Source organism: Stegodyphus dumicola, chromosome 1 (assembly GCF_044657685.1).
Source record: "Stegodyphus dumicola isolate Sdum_Otavi_A_Nest chromosome 1, ASM4465768v1".
Lineage (NCBI taxonomy): Eukaryota > Metazoa > Arthropoda > Arachnida > Araneae > Eresidae > Stegodyphus > Stegodyphus dumicola.
This window is the reverse complement of record NC_140768.1, coordinates 165,062,679-165,084,445: the sequence shown is the minus strand read 5'-3', so window position 1 is coordinate 165,084,445 and position 21,767 is coordinate 165,062,679.

The window sequence follows — 21,767 nt, the reverse complement described above, 5'->3', positions numbered from 1 at the left end:
ATTTTTAAACAACAGCAAAGGGAATGTGAGACATTACGCAGTATCTATAAAAACGCGCAAAGAAATAAAAATAAATATTTTTTAATGGATGACTTGATTTATAATACTGAAAGAATTTCCGGAGAACAAGTTAGTCAATTGGTATTACCTAAAGTTAGAAGGGAACAAATTTTAAAATTAGCTCACGAATCTATTTTTGCAAATCATTTAGGGATGAGAAAAACAAAAGAAAGGATTCGTTATTCATTTTATTGGCCAAACATGTCACGAGATATTGAAGAATATTGTAAAACTTGTAAGGAATGTCAATTACAAAGTAGAGAAAGAACCAACGATCGTATACCCATAGTTCCAGTTCAGACGCCTGAATTTCCATTTGACACAGTGAATGTAGATATAATCGGTCCAATTGAACCTCCATCAGCACGTAAACACAAATATGTACTATGTTTAGTCGACCAACATTCTAGGTGGCCAGAAGCTGTCCCTTTGAGAACTATTAGAGCAAAATCAACATGCGACGCATTATTAGAAATCTTTATGAGAACGGGCATACCTCGGGTAATAGCTAGCGATCAAGGTACCAATTTTGTTGCAGAATTAACACAAGAATTCCATGCCAGATTAGGAGCAAGTCCTAGATTTGCAACACCAGGACATCCACAAAGTTCGGGATTAGTTGAACGGTATAACCAAGTTCTAAAACGTATGCTTCATCATATCATTAGAAACGACTCTAAAAATTGGGACAAACATATACCATACCTGTTATTCGCTTACCCCGAAATTCCAAATTGTACTACGGGAGTATCCCCGTTTAAATTAATGTATGGAAGAGAGGCCAGAGGTCCGTTGTCAGTATTAAAATCGTCATGGTCAGGAGAAATTCCATTACCAATAAAATTGGGTAAAAGTGCTGTTGATTATCTACAGGAGCTAAAGATGAATTTAGAAATAGCAGCAGAGCAAGCATCTATAACTGCAGAATTGAAACAAGGTGAATATGCAAGATATGCTAATCGAAGGGTTATATATAAAGAATTCAACCCTGGAGATCAAGTGTACCTGCTGATTCCAGATTCCAGTAATAAATTATATGCCAGATGGATAGGACCTGCAGAAATAGTATCTCGTTGTAATCCAGATTCTTACAGAGTCAGACTGACAGATGGTACAATAAGAAGAGTACATGTAAATAAAATTCGAAAATTTAATCCAAAAGTACAGGCAGTAGGTGTAATATTTGAGAACGAAGAACTAGGAGAAGTCCATCCCACACCCAGTGTGAGTGACAAGTCCGATCATTTTCATCTTAGCGAAGTAGATTTACGCCATTTAGATGATGATAAAAGGAATGAAATGATGAACTTGTTAAGAAAATATGAAAACTTATTTATAAATAAGGTACAAATGGCCAAAGTAGGAGAACATAAAATAAGATTAAGTGACAATGAAAGGAAGAAGCCATATGTTTATCGAATTCCAGAAGCATTGAAGCCTCAAGTAGATAAACAAATCGAAGAAATGTTATCAATGGGATTGATTGAAGAAACCAACGCTGAAATTTCGTACCCTATTGTATGCGTTATGAAGAAAGACGGTAATATTCGCCTTTGATTAGACTTTAGATCCCTTAATGCAGTAACGAAACCAGATGACTTCCCTATGGAAAATCCTAAAGAGCTCTTATTCTACATTGGAAAAGCCAAAGTGATATCCAGCATTGATTTACTCAAAGGCTATTGGGCCATACCATTAGAAAGAGAGAGTCAAGAATTAGTATGTTTCAGTATGTTTCAAGACACATCGAGCTCAGTATCAATTTAAAGTCATGCCTTTCGGGCTACGCAACGCCGCTGCAACATTTCAGAGAGTCATGAACCAGGCCCTTGCTAAATACAAAGATTTTGCTCGAGCCTACGTCGATGACATAGCTGTTTATTCAAATAATTGGAATGAACATTTAGTACATCTTGACACCATTTTTTCAAAACTGTTAGAACTACAGTTTTCCGTAAATCTCAAGAAATGTTCCTTCGCTAAAACTCATATTAAGTATCTAGGACATATCATCGGTTCCGGCAGTCATCGTACAGATCCAGAGAAAGTGGAGGCTATCCAGAAATTAGCTAGACCTAAAACAAAAAAACAATTGAAAAGCATTCTATGCCTATGTAATTATTACAGAGACTACATTCCACATTATGCCGAAACAGCTTATCCATTAACCGAGCTCACCAAAAGAAGAAGTCCTGAAGAGCTGTGCTGGACAGAAAAACACGATGAAGCATTCATTAAATTAAAGAAATGCCTAATGGAAGCATCTAGTCTTTATACCCCTGTTCCAGGGTTACCTTTTATAATTCAATGTGATGCATCTTCAACAGGTGTTGGAGCCTGCTTATCTCAAAGGAAAAACGGAAAGTTGTATCCGATTAGTTACGCCAGCCAGAAACTTACCAAAACACAACAAGCATGGCCAACTATCGAGAGGGAAGCTTATGCTGTTATTTGGAGCTTGAAAAAGTTTGAAACTTGGATTTTTGGATCACCTGTGGAACTGATAACTGATCACAATCCGTTAACTTTCATCACAAAGAACGCACCACAATCTTCTAAGTTACAGAGATGGGCTTTAGCATTACAAAAGTATGATACTACAATTTCACATTGCCCAGGTGCTAAGTTAAGCAATGCTGATGCGTTGTCCAGACTAGAGACTATTGAGTGACTTGTGTGAAAGAAAGAACTTTTCATAGACATTTATGAACTCTTAATATTATTATTTTTTTATGTGTGTGTTTCTTTTTCAGCTACTCTCCTAGAGACTTTAAGTATATCATAGATACTTTAAGTATTCTATTGCATTAGAATTGTTTGAATACTAATTTTTAATCATTTATATATTACAGTTTTAGAAGAAGTCTTGTAGCAGGTGTAGAACTAACCTGTATAACTATTGTGTTATATATCTTTCAACTTCAGTATCGATTGATTTGTAGACTTTAGTAGGTAAGTAACTCTTTCGTTTGACGTCACCATAATTTGTCATATTTCAATAGGCTTTCACCCTATTTCAATCTTGGATGGGGGGTGTGATGTATGGGTGACGCCAACCAACAAGATGCATAGAGGGCGCTAACTCTCAGTCTGGAAAGGCGCCAAAAGTTTAGTTTCCAAGAGGGAGACCAACAAAGAGGTCATACGGAAGGCTCGTGGGAGCCATTAATGAAACCGAAATTCCCTTTTATTACTTTATATATTTCAGTTATTAGTAGTGTAGTTTAGTATTAGTTTGTGTTTGTAAAATAAATGTTTAAAAATACAAGAAGGTGGAGTTATTTCTCTATGAGGCGGTGGATGAAGAAGGGATGATATCACAATGTGCTTTCAGTATGCCTGATTTTTGGTATTCGAATATGTGGCTGTGTGTTCCTTGTAAACACGAACTGACATATAAAAATTTCTTGGATGTCGAAAGGAAGATATTCTACTCGAAAACTTCAAGTAAATCGAATAAATTCATATGCTGAAAGAATTTCTAGAAATATTTGTTTTCAAAATTTTATTATTAAGATTTGAAATACAAAATAGTTTTAAAATTTAGGAAAAAAAGTACGCGTTTTTTTGGAAAGAAATTTACCAGTATAAAATCGCATAAAATTAACGGAGTGTAAGTTAAGTAAAACAGTTAGTGTATGGAAGGGTTACATATACTGCGAACGAAAAATTAGTCAGAGGAACAATTAGCTAACGAATTAAATTAATTACATTAAAAAAATTTCGTTAGAAAAAAAAAAACCTCTCCAAATGTCAATACCGATAGCAGCACTACAAATGAAAGTTATTAAGTTCGTAAATTAATTAATCCTTTGGTACTCAATAATTTTGGCCCACTAGCGGCCGAGCGGTAAAGTTGCTGTAGTTCGGTCTGAGGTTCGAATCCCGCAAACGAGCTGTCTGCATGGGTGTTTTCATGGTTTTCGCCAAGTGTAACGTCTATACGAGCCAGTGTCCATTACAAAGTCCTCCACGCAGGCATCCCTCCTCCTAGGCAGATATCCCTCGAGGACTTTGTCGTAATCACATAAAACCAAATCAAATTAAAAACCAATAACTGTGTGTTCACGATTACTTTGCAAATATTTTTGATAAAGATTCAAGAAAAGCCCGCAGCGACCTAGTAGAAATTGGCAGTTTAAAGCGAGTTTAAATCCCGAGGAATGGGCTGGCTACCTGGCAGTTTTCGTGGATTTTTGCTGCCTAATAAGCCAATCTCATTTAAAAAGGTCCTTCACGAAGATCTCCTCTGAGTACTAGTCCTCGCTTGGGATTAGGTTTTGTTTCGTTTCTTAGGTTATGATAAAACACGCAAAGGGCGATCTGTCTAAAGAAAGTATGTTTCGTGAAAGACAGTCGAAGGAAAACTATCTTGTACCCGTGTTACATATAGGTAAATTCACGAAAACGCCTATGTAGTGAGCCAGTCACAGGGGTTTCAATCCGGGTCAAACTATAATTATATTAGTAGTCCTCGTGTATTTTATCGTGAGCTAAATAAAATAAAATACAATATCGCGAAAGTCACTTTATGCTATTGAAATGGCAATAATTTCGTATTATACAGGCCATCATTTTGCGTCCATTATGAGATTTTGTTCTTTTACGTTACCCAAGCTAGCCCACAACAGAACGCTGCTAGTTCTGTCCGGGGTTCGAATCCCGGCGAAAGGATTCTGCATGGATGCTTCCGTGTTTTTCTCATGTGTCACGTGTACATAAGCCGGTTTCCTTTAAAAAGCCCTCCAGAAAGGCATCCTTCCCCTTATGTAAAATAACCCTCCAGTGCTTTGCAACACTCAAAAAAACCAAACGATTACTACATAACATGCTTAAAATATTTTATGTTGATAAAAGTTTATGCGTCAAAGTTGGCTCCCGTTAAGTGAAATATGCTGTTCCTTTTTTTTTTCTTTGCTTTCATAGCAATGTTCTCGTTTTCAGAATGTGAATAAAACATTTTTAATAATGTGTTTTTTGTTTAATGAAAACCTATTTGGTTTTTTGTTTAATGAAAAAAATGAATTTAAGCAACAAATTTATTATGTTCAGAAAAATTTTACCATTATAGACATGAGCTGCTGTCAAAAGTGCATTTTCTTACTAGTGCATCTATTTGTATAGGGAAAATTCTTTTGTGTGTGTTGTCCTATAACTGAAAAGATCCTGAGAAATTTGTATAGGCAAATAAAGTTATTAAATTTAAATAAAAATAAAGTTATTTGTGGGCTATATATATTTTGAGGTAAGAGTCGAAACACGAGGTATGCGATGAATTTAAAATAATGATATATATAGTAAGGATTTCGCCGCTAGACATTCCCAACGAAATTTGCTAAATTTTTCTATATATAGAATTAATGTATATTCCGTTTAGCATATAAATTCAGTGTTATAACACTCTCCTTTATCAGTGTTATTCTGTGTTATATCGAGATTTAGTTACGTCCGGTATAAGCATTTTATTTTTGTTTTATAAAACTGGTTCGTTTTTTAGTATTACGCTTATTAAATACGATTTATCAGGTTTTTAAATCTATCAGACCATAACCAGTGGCCTTCCTGGCTAAGACCGCTGATTACTACTAGTTCCACTTGCACTGAAACCCAAACGAACAAATTGTCTGCGTGGTTGGGTTTGATAGTTTTCCCATGTGTGACATGGATATGAATGAGTTTTACTTCGAAGGCCCACCACGGCGACTAGTCTATCCTTTAGACAGACGATATCGGTTGTTTTGCCATATTCAAATAATCGGACAAAATTTAAGAACAAAGACTAGTAAATGCATATACCATAACAAAATAAAATAAGTGCATATTACAAAAATAAAATAAGTGCATATTCAAAACTAAAATAAATGCATATAACGTAAGAAATGAGATCACAACAAATTTTAAATTATTTTTTAATACACTAATTACTAAATTGCATTATTTTCAAATTTTATTTCATTTTTATGTATGTATTAATGCATATTTTATACGTGCGAAAGTGCGCTTGTTTAGCTTATCCATATATATTAAATAAATCTGATTTGAAAATACATGTAGGTGAGATTTTCGTAACTTGAAAAAATTTACTCGCAAAATAATTTCTGAGAAAAAATATATAAAGAAAATAAAATTTTATCTCCCTACTTGGTTTTGTGTAAAACAATTTAAAAATTAGCTTATTACTTTTTTTTATATCGAAATCGTATGTGTGGCACTGTGCTGCGTAGATATTGGCGAACTGACATACTATAAAAATTATATGAATGTTGAAAGGAAGATATTCTACTCGAAACTTCAATTAAATGGAATAAATGAATACGCCGAAGGAATTTCTAGAAATATTTGTTTTAAAAATTTTATTATTAAGATTTTAAATCCAAAATGTTTTGAAATCTAAAGAAAAAAATATGTAATCCTTGAAACATTTTTGGAAAGAAATCTATCGATATAAAATCTCTTAAAATTAATGGAATGTAAATTAATTAAAACAGTTAGTGTACGAAAGGGTTAGTTATACTCCGCACAAAAATTACAGTCAGAAGATCAATTATTTAAAGATATAAATTAATTACATTAAAAGAATTTAAAATAAATTAACATCTGTCCAAATGTCAATGCTAACAGCAATAGCACGAATGAAAGTTATTCTTTAAATTCCGAACTTAGTTCATCCGTCGGTACGCAGAGATTGTGTCTTTGCGATTACTTTTCTTATAGATACTACAAAAGGCCGCCAGCGAAGTAGCGGTAAAATCGTTGAATACTAAAATAGTTTGAAGCGGGTTCAAATCCTGACGAATGATTGCCTGCATACCAGTTTTCGCGAATTTTTGCTGCCCATGTTTAATGTGAATATGAGCCAATTTCAGTTAGCTTTTCATGATGACGTGCCTTGACTACGAGTCCTCGCTCGGGTTGTGTTTAGTTTGGCTTGTTAGATTATTAAGCACGTGAAGGCGATCTGCCTAAGGGGAGGTATGCTTTCGTGACATTTTCTAAGGGAAACAATCTCGCACTACAAAAAGCTAAAACCATAAAAACGCCCATGCAATCAGCGTGTTCACGGGAGTTTGAATGCAGGTCAAACTATCAGTATGTTAAGAGAAGCGAATTCAAGAATGTTTAATTATTTTATTTAGTTTGTCATAAGCTAAATAAAATAATTAAACATTCTTGAAATCGCTTCACATTACTGAAATGGCAATAAATTCGAATTATACTATGCTACCACTTTTCCTCTAATATGAAATTTTGAACTTTTCCGTTATCGGACAGCCCACCAGCGACTGAGCGGAGTCTAACGGAACAACTGATGATTCTGTCCGGAGTTCGAATCCCGGCAAACAGGCTGATTAGTTAGTTTTCCATATGTGTAACATGTATTCAAGCCAATTCCCGTTAGGCAGTCCTCGAACGAAGGCATCCTTCACCTTAGGCAAATAACCATCGAGTACTTTGCCGTAATCAAATAAACCATTATCCATAACATGCTTCAAATATTTTTCTGTTAAAAAGTGCATGCGCCAAAGTTGGCCTCCGTTGAATGAAATATGTTGTTTATTTTTCTTTGTTTTTTTATAACAACAATGTTCTTGTTTTCAGAATCTGAATTATCAATAAAATTCTTTTAATAATATGAGATTCTATTTTGTTTTTTGTTTAATGAAAAATTAATTTAAGCGACAAATTTCTTACGTTTAGAAAAATTTTCGATTTTCGAAACGAGTTGCTGTCAAAAACGCATCTTCTCGTTGCTGCATATATTTATTTAAAGCAAACTGCTTAGCGCGTGTGCTTTTATATTTGGAAAGATCCAGAGAATTTTCAACAGGGAAATAAAGTTATTAATTTTATTGAATTTTGTGGATTCTTTGTGTTTTGAGGTAAAAGTCAAACCATCAGATATGTGATAACCTTAAAATAAGGGTATATATAATCAGGATTTTGCGGCCTCAAATTCCCAGCGAAATATATTACAAAAAATTATCTGTGTAGAATTAACGTATATTCCGTTTAGTATTTGAATTTATCAGTGTTATTACACATCAGTTTATCAGTGTAAGTTATATCGAGATTTAGTTGTGTTCGATATTAGAATTTTATTTGGTTCATATAAATCCGATTCGTGTAATAATATTATATTTATTAAATACTATTTTTATTAGGTTTCCAAATCTGTCAAACCCAATCAAAGTTTGGTGTGTATTTAATTATGGAAAAGCACACTAGGGCTATCTGCCTAAGGGGAGGGATGCCTTCGTGGAGGACTTTCTAAGGGAAACTGACTCGTATACACGTTACACATGGGGAAAACCACGAAAACACTCATGCAGCCAGCCCGTTCGCGGGATTCGAACCTCGGACCGAACTACCAGTGTTCAGCGACTTTACCGCTCAGCCGCTGGTGGGCCAAACCCAATCAAAGAAAGTCGTCCATGGGGACATCCATTGCCTTTGACTGATAAATCTTGTTTCCTTTGCCGTACTCAAATAATCTAAAAATTTTTCAAAAACACTAACAGATGCATATAACAAAATAAAATTAAGTAAATGCATATAAGAAAATAAAATTAAGTAAATGCATATAACAAAACTGAAGTAAATGTATATAACGGAAAAAAAATGAGGTAAAAACAAATTTTTAATAATTTTTCAATATAGTAGTTTTTAAATTGCTTGTTTTCAAATTTGATTTCATTTTTATGTATGTACTAATATACAGTTTATATGTGCGAAAGTGTGCTTGTTCGGCATATCCATATACGAGTATATTAATTAAATAAATCTGATTTGAAAATGCATGCACTAACGCGCTATTCTCGTAATTTGAAAAACACTAAAGTATTGTCTGAGAAAAATACTTATAAAGAAAATTAAATTTCGTCTCCTTACTCGGTGCTGTGTAAAACAATTTAAATAAGCTTATTAATTCTTTTTCTTCTTGACTAAAAACAAATTAGTTTCTTTTTCATCTATATTTGAAGAATATCAAAATCTTGCTGTCAGACTGGAAATTCTTAAAAATATAAAACTCGTTTTTTTCGAACAAAAGTTTCTGAGAAATTTCTCTTGGTCAGCAGGCAGTAACAGGACCACTGACTGCTTTGTTTGGAAAACCCGATGAAGTGGAAGATTTTATCTCCAAATGGTTTTCTTTAACAAAGCAGATGGCGGTTCAAATGGCTTTCCTGAGAAGCGTTCGTATTTGAATAGCTAGAAGCTTGAGTTGGAAGACTTATTGTTCCCGAAGCAATCAGTCAGACAGCAATAAAATTTGTTATAGATATTTCTCTCTCTCTCTCTGTGAGTTCTTGAAATCTTGGAATGGGTGAAAGTTTATTTTGTTTTACATATATAAGGAAACTGCATGTAAAGCAAAATAATTCAAGGCACCCATTGTATGTTAATCATTGTACGTCCCTTCAGCTCTTCGGTTGGATATTAAGAAAAGAAATTCCTATACTGCTTTTGTATTACTTGTATAGTGAAAGATTTGAAAAAAAATAGCTTCATATGAAAAGTTTTTCTCTGATGAACGAATACAGCTGAAAGCATGTTTGTGTCTTTAAGTATATCCACAAAACATGAAATAGTATTGTACTCTTTTGTGTTGTATTGCATTTTTATATTACTTCGTGGTAAATTTTTTGATTCATAAATTTCTCTCTCTCTTTTCTTATAATGCACAAGTACTCTTTCAAATATGGCTCACCTACGAACCTAAATTTTTATACTATAAAATTTTATATAAAAATTATCCGTAATCATTAGACACAGCTTTGTGTATATTATATTCTTGAATACATGCCTGCAATTAATACTAAGAATACTATTGATAAAATTCGTGATATAATTAATAATGAAAGTACTGTTTAAGCTAAAAACCGATTTGAATCTTTTTTTCATTGTAGGGTAACATGAGCCAAACAATTTTCGTTACAAATATACAATTATGCTAACTTGACACATCAGACAGAAAATATTTTATCGTCATCATCGGCTATGATAAAAGGTTTTTGGATTATGATAAAGCACACAGGACCTATTTGTCCTAAGGGAAAGGAAATCTTCATAGTAGATTTTTTTGTGGGAAACAAACTGTTAATTCACAATTGTACTTGTGAAAAACCCTTAAACCTCCCATGCAGCCGCTAGAATTTACCGGTGCTCAGCTATCTTACCGCTTGGAGACTAGTTGGCTTTCTGAACTTACCCAATATCTATCTGAATTTGAATATTTGCATAAAAAACGAGCAAAATAAAATGACACATTGTAAATAGTACATTTTACTGAAATCAAACTTTCTTTGAAAAAGGAAAATTAATTGTAAGGAATAAGATGGATGCATTTAATTAAACGGCGCGCAATTACAGCGCTGATCATATGTTTCGTATAGGAAATCATTTTCTTCGTGTTATCGTATAACGGAAAATATCCACAGATTATATTTTACAGTTTTTAAGAAGTCATGGGTTATCTGCTTTAAGAGAACACCTTCGTGGGCAATTTTCTAAATAAAATTGGCTTGAATTCACGTTACGCATCGGGAAAATCATAAAGACCACAAGCAGCTAACCTTTTCGGTTGCCAACAACAAACTACCAACATCCAGCAATCTTATTCACTCAACTATAGTGAACTTTAATTAATGTTTGTATATTATTAGTAGTATTAAAACAACGAAAATATTTATTCTAATAAAAATTTTTGTTTATATATCCTCCCTAGTAAGGTATTTCCTTTGGTTGGAGATTTGTCAATAATAAATTCTATGTTCAAACAAGACATTTATTTAGAGCATAATGCTTCAAAAATGTATGCTGGGATCCCTAGAAAAAAAAAATATCGTCGGAAAATATATCTCCGAAAAAATATTTAATTATTCATATTCTTATAATTAATTATTAAATAATTAATAACTTTTATAATTATTAAATGCAATGCTTATTTATACTTTACCAAATGTACAGCAACACTCTTTCTTTACAAAAATACCATATTGAATAAATTATATTGTAAGTTAATGAGTAACAACATTGCTTTGTTTAATTAAGATACAATAACAAGCCGAACAAACATTAAATTGGAAGTCAAACAACAAAAATCAGAGTTATATTTTCAAATTTTCACAATCTAATTTTCATTATATCTTATCTCGTTCATTTGCGATTTTGCAGCTGAGGATGATGGTTCGGTAAAACCATCGAAAACAGTCCTATGAAAATTTGAAAATATAACGCTGATTTTTGTTCTTTGACTTCCAAATTAATTGCTTTGTTTGTTATTAATATGTCTAATCTTTTCTATTTCAGATAAAGTTTACTAGTGTTTCTTGGACAGGAAAACAAGAATTTTTAATTTGCATCAATAAATTTATGATACACTGAAAACAGTTTAAGTTATAATTCTCTTTCTGAATATCTTGAATGTGTATAAAAAAGTAAAATGCAAATTTAATATTAATATTATCACCCTTAAATAACACCCAAATGTTTCGTTTATTACTCTTAAAACTACGTAATAATTAAGGCAAAAAGAAATTATTTAAAATAATTATTATTTGCATGCAGTTGAAGAATATAGGAAAATGCTGAAAGTTTTAATTAATGACAAAAATACAGAAAATCGGAAACAATACGAAATGTTTCAGCAATATCTCAGAAGGAATGGTGTGTGGTGTATTTAATTATGGCAAAGTACACTAGGGCTATCTGCCTAAGTGGAGGGATGCCTTCGTGGAGGACTTTCTAAGGGAAACTGGCTCGTATACACGTTACACATGGGGAAAACCACGAAAACACCCATGCAGCCAGCCCGTTCGCGGGATTCGAACCTCGGACCGAACTACCAGTGTTTAGCGACTTTACCGCTCGGCCGCTGGTGGGCTCTCAGAAGGAATGAAAGTTGCACCAGATATTTGTTAGAATAGAATTTTAGTGATAGCAGTTTAATCAGTTTGCATTGAAATTCCTGTGATAATCAGTGACCTACAGATTTAGGTTACTTAAGTTAAAAATGCGTAATAATTAAAAATTTAACCGGGTAAATTTTAAAACCAATTTATTTGAAAACTAACAGCTTCTCTGCCAGCCTTCGTCTGGCTTTTAAATGTACCGGGAAAATGGCTGAAGGGGAACACTAAACGTTAAATTTAAAAACTGCGTAGAACTTTACTCTACAGAACAACTTCATAAAAAAAAGTTATTACGTATAACAAAATTACAATGAAATAATATATCCCTTAATATAAATATTAATACAATATCCCTTAATACAAATATTAATTATCCTAATAAATAAATTAACCAACTTCCCTTTGCAAAATCTTAAGAACTCAAATAGTATAAAGGAGGTTAAGAACTTTGTTTCCTAAAAAAATCACTCAAAACTTTTCAGTATCTTAAAAATAATGAAATGAGCAATAAATAACATAAAAGAATACAAAAAAACAAAAATTTTTGAAAAGCAAAGTATAATTAATGATATTTTATCTTATATTTTCAAGAGAAAAAAATTACAATGAAGTAAACTACATATATTCCTTAATACAAATATTAATTATCCTAATAAAAAATTAACCAACCAATTTCGTTGAAGAAACAAAATCATGCAAAACTTTTCAATATCTTACAAACAGTGAAATAAGCAAAAAATAACATGAAAGCAACTGGAAAAACATAAAATTCCGCGCAGAATTTTACTCTGCAGAACAATCAAAAAAAATCAATAAAATTGTATTATATATATATATAAATGACAATGAAATATACCAATCTCTTAAAAACAGTGACATAAGAAATACGATGAAAAATTGTTGCCAAACCCATATTTCTATTCATTCAAAATGATGCGATTTCATCAAAAATCTATCAACAACAAGACAGGAAAATTGTTGCCAAAATCACATTTTTAAAGATGTGAGAAGTGTACTCAGAAGCTTCATTTAAAAAAAGTCTTTAAAAATACGAAATATTGTCATTTTTCCAAAATTCTTTTTGTAAAAGCAGTCGCAAGGATGAAAGTTTAACGTGTCCAAAAATCAAAGAAAAATAAACTGTACATTTTTAAAAATAAACTTTTTAGAAAAAATCCCGTTCAAAAGGTGTTAAGCTCCCTTTGTTAAATAAATTCGTATTTAATCGATTTATTGAAACACGAAATTTATTTTAAGTTCGTAAAATAGCTAAGTGCCTACGTTTCATGACGATGTGAAAATGGAGTGTGTAGAGTAAAATCTCGCTTTCCTATAGCCCATATTGTCTCAAAATTACGCGATTTTGTCACGAAACATAAAATTTAAAAGAAAATTAATTCGAGTTTCGAAAAATTCGCTTCGAGGTGCAGTGGCTCTTGTCTAGAAGCACCTATGTACCAAATTTCGTAGCCGTGGGTCTATTAGCTTACGCGCAGCGCGAACGAAAGACACACACACACGGACTCTTTCTTTTATTATATGTAGAGAAGAGAAGAGATAAGATTGTTTAAGGGAAGGAAATTTAAGTTTCGCAGCTGTACCCTGCGGCATTAAGACGGTCATCACGGAGAGTCTAGTCTTTTGCAATTCTCTTGACAGCTCACATCTACGGAACAATATCTAGTAATCAATCTCACTTAGCGGAATCATTGAAGCAAAATTCTGGGAGGGATGGGAAATAACAAAAGAACTGCTTGACAATTTTCAGAGGTTTAGGGTTATTTTCGCGACAGTTTACGGGAAGTTCGGTCCAAAACTAGCGACAGTTTTAAAGAGATTCGGAGAAAATTACTCGACAGGGTAAGGGTTAATGTGACGTTTATCTTGATGTCCCCATCTCTGATGATATAACTCTAACAAGGAATTGTCTGCTTCAGCAGCATGCACTTCTATAATTTTATCAGGCATAATAGGTTCGATAGCTGCCTTGTATAAAGTACCATATACCTTGCGAGTTCCAAAAAGCACTACTTGACCATTAACCTTTAACCAGCATTCTGTAACTGTTGAAATAAATTTACTATTCGGATTTCTATCTTGAGCAGCAAGTAAAGTAAATAAATTTCTGTTTATCTCAGGGACATACCAAATATCTTTAAGGTATCTCAGGGACATACCAAATATCTTTAAGGTATCTCAGGGACATACCAAATATCTTTAAGGTAAATTCTTTGGATTTTACTACCAATAGTTGTTTTGACACATACTGTACCTTTACCAAGAGCAACTAAAGTTTCTTTTCCAGCAGCCTTAATGCTACAGGGACTGTCAAACTTCATAAAGTCAATAAAGTATGTGAAACAATTCATGATATGTCTTGTAGCTCCACTATCAATCCAAAAAGATGTTTGATCAGTCTTAGCCTCTTCGTCAATGGAGATCAGTATTACACTGCATGTATTTCCTTCATTGGTTTTCGTTAACCTATTCTTGGGTGGTCTTCCATCAACAATCCACTGTTTACAATCTTTTACCCAGTGTTCTTTCTTTTTGCAATAATTGCAAATATCTTCTTTTCTTGGTTTTCTTCTGAATTTGTCTTTTTTATATTGCTTTTGTTTTTCAGATTTTGACATTACTAATGCCACTTGGTAATTTGTATTGCCTTTCTCATGACTTTTAAATTCTCTTTAATGAGAGCTGTTAACTCATCAACTGTTCTTTTGTCTTCACCCAAGAGTAACCAACTTGACTTAAACAAATGGTATTGTCCTGGTAAGACATCTAAAATCTTGCAATTGAGTAGCATGTCAGGTAACTTATTTTCATTTTTCTTTTCAAGTCCTGAATTCAACTCATTCCATAAGTTTTTTAATTTGGAAAGATGAGCTGCCATATTATCATTTTCATTCCACTTGAATTGAAAAAATTTCATGCATATATTATACAATTGATTTTCTGATGATGCTTCAAATAACTTATGTAATTCCAACCACACTTCTCTAGCAGTCTAAAATCTCATAACTTTTTGCAGAGTTTCTTCCGTCATGGAATTCGTTAATACCATCATAGCACTAGTGTTTGCATTTTGAAACTTCTTAACAGCTTCATTATATTTCTCTTATTGAGCAATCGGAGCATCTACAGGAAGAATTTCTGGTTTCACTATAGTTCCTTCTACAATTTCTAAAGCACCAGGATGATAATTTAAAACAAATTTTATCCTGTATTTCCATATAAGCCAATCGCTTTCACCTGATCAAGGCTTTACTTGGACCTTAGATAATTCCATACTTTGATTTCTAAACAACTTTCGATTGCTATAACGAAAACAAAACACTTACTTGATTAGGCTTAACGAGTTCCGTTTCTTCGAGAAAACATCAATTCAAAACATTTGACGCAATATGGGAGCTTGTTTGACCCATAACCTAAAAAAGTATTTCTTAAAAAATACATAACCTAAAAAGGTATTTCTAAAAATAGACAGAAAACAAATAGCAGAGCAAAAATACGATGCTTTTTATTGGAATTACAAACTATATCTATTTTTTGAACGACAGTATCGCGAAGCACGATCTCCTGATGACGACAACACTCACGGTTGCCAGAACTTATCTAAACTATATATTATATTATTATTATTTTTATTAACATACTGTTGCGTGCGTACGAGTTCGTTATGAAATGAATGCACAAGTCCGATGAAAAATGAACAAAAATTTTTTATTATCACAACAAAAATGCTTAAATTTTCTCAAATTATCATGCAGTATTACAATATCTCACAGTAGTTATCTTTTAACTACTCAAATGTACAATAGAACGTAATTCAAAACAGCTAAAGAACGCTAATCCGCGAATTCGCTATAATCAACAACAGCAGTTTTCTAAACAACAACAAACTAAGCAACTACTACAAACTGAGATGTTTTCCTCCTTTTATAAGATTTTAAAATCACGCGCTAGAATTTTCCAGTACTTTCTCGAAATCAAAAAGAGATATTTATTTATTTAATGCACGCGCTCTTGTATTTTCAATTTTCCGGCTTAGCTATCTTTTAATATTCGTCACGCGCTGCACTGCGCGAGAAATAAAACCATTTAATTTATAATTAAACTAACATTAGCTTTTTAAATACCAAATTCGTAACACTGCCCCCTTCCCAAGGACTGCACGTCCCGGGCAGTACAATCCCTGGACAGGAAGCTAAACTTACAACTGTGGCATAAACATTACATTACAATATCAAACAACATGAACAATAAATGCAATAACTAACTTAAACAAATCAAATGCTATCAAATACTAAATACAAAACAAATACTAAATACAAATCAAATACTAAATGCGAATCAAATACTAAATACAAATCAAATCAAATACACATTTAAAAACAAAAAGGACCATGGTCTGATACTATTTACAATTATTTACATTACGTACTATGGCCATAGTAATGAGCTAACCTGTCGTAATGAACAACTTTAGGTTTAGAGTTCGAAGACTTACCTCTCTACCATGCCGTCCGACTGGGGATGTAATGGCGTCGTTTGGGTCTTGTCAATGCCGAGTAGTTTGCATAGTTCTTTGATTACTACCGAGGTAAAATTCCTTCCCTGATCGGAATGTAACTGAAGAGGCACTCCGAACCTGGAAATCCAGTGCTGTATCATTACCTCAGCTACTGTGACAGCCTCTTGATCAGGAATAGGATAAGCTTCAGGCCACTTGGTGAAGTAATCAACGACAACGAGTATGTATTTGTTGCCATCAGCAGTTCGTGGCAGAGGTCCCAGGATGTCAAAGGCGATTCGTTCAAAAGGCGCCCCTACGTTGTAACGTTGCAGCTTGCCTCGGCTGCGTCTCTTAGGTCCTTTCCGACCTGCACAGGCATCGCAAGATCGGCACCACTTTTGCACGTCATCCTTTGCATTATTCCAGTAAAAGTGCTCACGAACTCTCTGTAAGGTCTTCATTATTCCAAAGTGACCTCCCGTAGGGCTGTTATGTAGTTCTTTAAGGACATCAGGAATGCGGGATCTTGGAAGTATCAGCTGCCATCGGAACGTCTTCCCATCATCCGATTCGAATTTCCGGTATAAGACGCCGTTTCGAATGTGAAGTGAATCCCAGAGTGCCCAATATTGTTTGGTTGTAGGACTACAGATAGAAATGTCCTGCCAGGTAGGTTTTCTGTTTGACGACGCCATTAGATCAATTATGGGTTTAATGTCGCGGTCTTCCAGCTGGTCTTTCCTGACTTCATCATCACTCCACGGTTCTCGATCAGCCGATGTTGATGTTGTAATTTGTCTTGCGACCGGAGTCAGCAGCTCGTATTTCGCTTCCACCCTGGAACGATAGCGACAGTTTTCTTGGCAAGGTCTTCTAGACAGGGCGTCGGCGTTTCCGTGTGATGATCCCTTACGATGACGGATAGTGATGTCATATTCTTGGAGTCTCTGTATCCACCTGGCTATTTGACCCTCAGGATTCTTGAAATTTAAAAGCCAGGTCAATGATACATGATCGGTGCGGAGCAGGAATTTTCTGCCGTATAGATAGTGATGGAACTGTTCTACAGCTTTGACTATGGCGAGCAACTCTTTCCTGGTGACACAATAATTCCTCTCCGGTTTAGACAGGCACTTGCTCCAGTACGCCACTACACGTTCTTGGCCGTCTATTTCTTGGGACAAAACAGCACCGACACTTTCATTGCTCGCGTCGGTGTCGAGAATAAATGGTCGGTCGTGCTGAGGATACGTCAGGATTGGAGCAGATGTTAAAGCCTCCTTTAAGTTGTTAAATGCATCGTCGCATTCTTTTGTCCACAAGAACTTTTGGTTGCTCTCTGTCAGCTTGTGAAGGGGTCTTGCGATGGAAGAAAAGTCCATCATGAATCTACTATAGTAGGTGCAACGCCCTAGGAAGCTTCTCAGCTGATGGACATTTTCGGGACGTTTCCAGGATTTAACCGCTGATACCTTTTCAGGATCCGTGTGCACACCTTCTGCAGAGATGACATGTCCCAGGTAAGTCACTTCCTTTCGGAACAATTTGCATTTAGCGGGACTCAGCTTTAGATTGGCTTCTTTCAGTTTCTGAAGCACCTTTCTAAGATTTTCTAGATGCTCTTCAAAACTCTTTCCGACGATGATGATATCGTCCAGGTATATCAGACAGGCTTCATAGGAAAGTCCTTTCAAAACAGTCTCCATGAGGCGTTCGAATGTTGCCGGCGCATTACACAGTCCAAACGGCATCACCTTGAATTGCCAAAGCCCTTGTCCCGTAGTAAATGCCGTCTTTTCTCGGTCATGAGGGTGTATTTCTACCTGCCAATACCCACTCTTTAAATCAAGCGTTGAGAACCACTTGCTTCCAGAAAGAGTGTCTAGAATGTCGTCAATTCTAGGAAGAGGGTAACTGTCTTTCTTCGTAACCTCATTCAACCGACGATAGTCAACGCAAAATCTTGTTGAGCCGTCTTTCTTTCTGACGAGAACGATGGGAGATGCCCATGGACTTGTTGAAGGCTCGATGACATCGCCTTCTACATATCTTTTAACAGTGTTCGCACCTCTTCCTGTTTAGCAAACGGCAGACGCCTTGGATGTTGCTTGATCGGGGGATGATCGCCGGTATCTATTCTATGGTGTGTCAAACTAGTTCGACCCACGTCAGAAGACGAGCGGGAAAAAACAACTTGAAGATCTTTAATAACGCGATCGGCAGCATTCTTCTCTTCATCGTTTAATTGCGCATTCTGAAGTAACTCTGATGTAATGCTTTCTGAAGACACGGATTCTTGGATGTTACTCTTTCTATCAACGGTGGTTACTGGAGTACATGTTGCAACCACTTCACCTTTCTTAATAACTCTCGCCTTCTCAGTTACATTGGCGACTCTCACCGGGATAACCGTTCTGGATAGGTCGACGAGTGTTGAGGCTACTAGTACTCCTTTTGGGCTATTACAGTTATCGGGATATTCTATGATGTCGTAGCGGAAATTTCTATTTTCGGCTATGGATCCAGGAAGTAAAAACTCGGTTCTTGCGGGAATTGTGATATCATCTTGAGCTATAATTTTGTGGATAGATTTCACTCCATCATTAATTCCGAATAGGGCTATGTCGTCAGGTGTAGAACGCAATTCGTTATTTTTAAAGTCCAAGGAAAAATTGTATTTCCTTAGAAAGTCCAATCCGAGTATGCAAGAATCAGTGATCTCTGCTACATATGCCGTGTGATGGTAAGCGGCACTTCCAAACGTGATGTTAACGTTTATTTTTCCATCGATGTCGATCTTCTCACCGGACACAGTCTGGAGGGTAACGCAGGGCGGCGTCCAGATAAGTTTGTTTCCCAGTTGTTGAGCCAAATCTTTTCGGATGATGGTAACGTTAGCTCCTGTATCTATCGTCATATTGCAAGGAACTCCATTAATATGTCCTATTATAAAAAGTCCCATTACTGCCGCCCTTCACTGCAGAAATCTGAAACGCTTTAAACTGGGGCTTTTCATTATCGGGCAACCTCCGCCCCACGAGATGGCCACTAATTAGTTTCCCTGCTGTTTGTTAGGAGCGGTCTTAACATCCGTACCCTGCAGTTTCGTCGGTATTCTGCAGTTATTCTGCAGTTTCGTCGTATGTGTCCTTCAGCACCGCAGTTCCAGCACTTAACGGTCGGTTTCTTCTCACCAATATTCCGTCTCAAGGCGTTCAGTTGTCTAGTTAAATCGTCTAGACTAGCGGTGACTTTATTCCCTGGCTCCTGGACTTGAGCAGCTCTGACTGGGTGGCGGTCTCGACGAGTGGCTTGCTGGGCTGCCTCGAATTTCATGGCGTACACTAAAGCGCTTTTCAAATCTTTAACATCCGCCATTCGCAGTGCTTTCTGTATTTCAGGGTCCCGGATGCCATCGACGAAATATTGCAGCGACAGGATTTCCCTCGTTTCTCTCGGGCACTCCGTAAAGGCGAGGTGGGACAGCCTTTCAACATCCGTGGCGAGTTCCTGGAGTGATTCGGTGGGCTTCTGTTGACGGGATTTTAATTGAAGCCTGCTGTAGTCTTTTAAACATTTCTCGCCAAAGCGCAGCTCCAATGCGCAGGATAGAGCTTCGAAGTCAAGTCTTTGGTTTTCAGGAAGCGTCTGCAGGATATCCGCTGCGTCTGCTCTCAGCGAAGCGGCGAGGTGACAGGCCTTAGTTTGGGAATCCCATCCATTCGCATCCGCCAATATAGAAAATTGTGTTTTATACACTTGCCAGGAGGTCTTCCCGTCATAAGTGGATAACTTCAGAGAGGGACGAGCAGGCAAGGGTAAAAATTTAAAACCATCACTATTGTTCCCTGCCGTCTCTACGAATTTCTTTAAAATATCCACTTCTTTGGCTACTGCAGAAACCCTATCATCAATTTGTTGTTCGATTTGGTGTTGGACGGCACAAACTCTCCCTTCTATATGTTCTTTTACAGAAGAAACTCTTTCTTCTATTTCTTCTTTCACCGAAGAAACTCTTTCTTCAATTTGATCTTTTACAGAAGAAACTTTTTCTTCAATTTGTCCAACTTTATTTTCAACTGTGTCAATTCTGCCTTCCATAGCTTCAAATTTATTTTCTATTATGCAGGTAATTTCTCTTTTCATTTCTTCTTGACCAGCTTGAACGGCTTGCATTTCGTCCTTAACGGATTCCTGGCCCAATTTCATTTCTTCCTTAACGGATTCCTGGCCCAATTTCATTTCTTCCTTAACGGATTCCTGGCCCAATTTCATTTCTTCTTTAAATGAGGCAAAGGCTGATATTAAATGCCTGTGTGGAAATTATTTTGATTAATTGATAGATGGTGCTACCCCCATAGCACAAAACATCCTCAGGATGTCCTATTTAAGTCGCAATATCCCGGGACATACTTAGGATGTCCTAAGGATGTTGATTCTCAGATGTCCTGAGGAGATCGTAATTTAACATCCTGAGGATGTCTTATTTAAGTCGCTATGTCCCGGGATATGACAGGATGTCCTGAAGATGTTGATTCTCAGATGTCCTGAGGAGTTCACCAATTTCACATCCTGAGGACATTCATTCTGCATTGTCCGGAGGACTTTCGTTGTCAAATATTTTGAGGATATTTGTTCTCAAATTTACCAGTTTTAATTTTTTGACATTGCACATCTGAAACTTGCACATTATTTTATTTTTCATATGTATTTTACTAAGTTGTTTCTAAATGCTGTACATTAAAAATATTGATATTATTGATGATTTATTCTTGTTATTTTGTTATTAATTTTAACTGCTATTTTTTCTGACGTTTTTAAAAAATTATTTAGTCATGGAAAAGATTTTTTTCAATGGATTAGCATTTTCTAGAATATTTGCAAAATTCTAAATAACATATATTTTTTTTATAAAAAATGAATAAATTACATGTATAATTACTTACAGATTACAAACCCTACTACAATATATTTAATTACGGAAACGAATTTTTTTTTTTAAATTTGGGTATAGAGACATTAGGTATTTTTTTGGAAGCAGGAAACATGAAAAATTAGCAACTGCCTTCGCCGGGAATCGAAGGACGGACCTCTGGAATACCGGCCCAGTGTGCAGAACCACTACACCACGAAGACACGCTAGGTGTGGTGGTGGTGTGGCAATTATGGCAAAGCACACTAGGGCTATCTGCCTAAGGGGAGGGATGTCTTCGTGGAGGACTTTCTAAGGGAAACTGGCTCGTATACACGTTACACATGGGGAAAACCACGAAAAC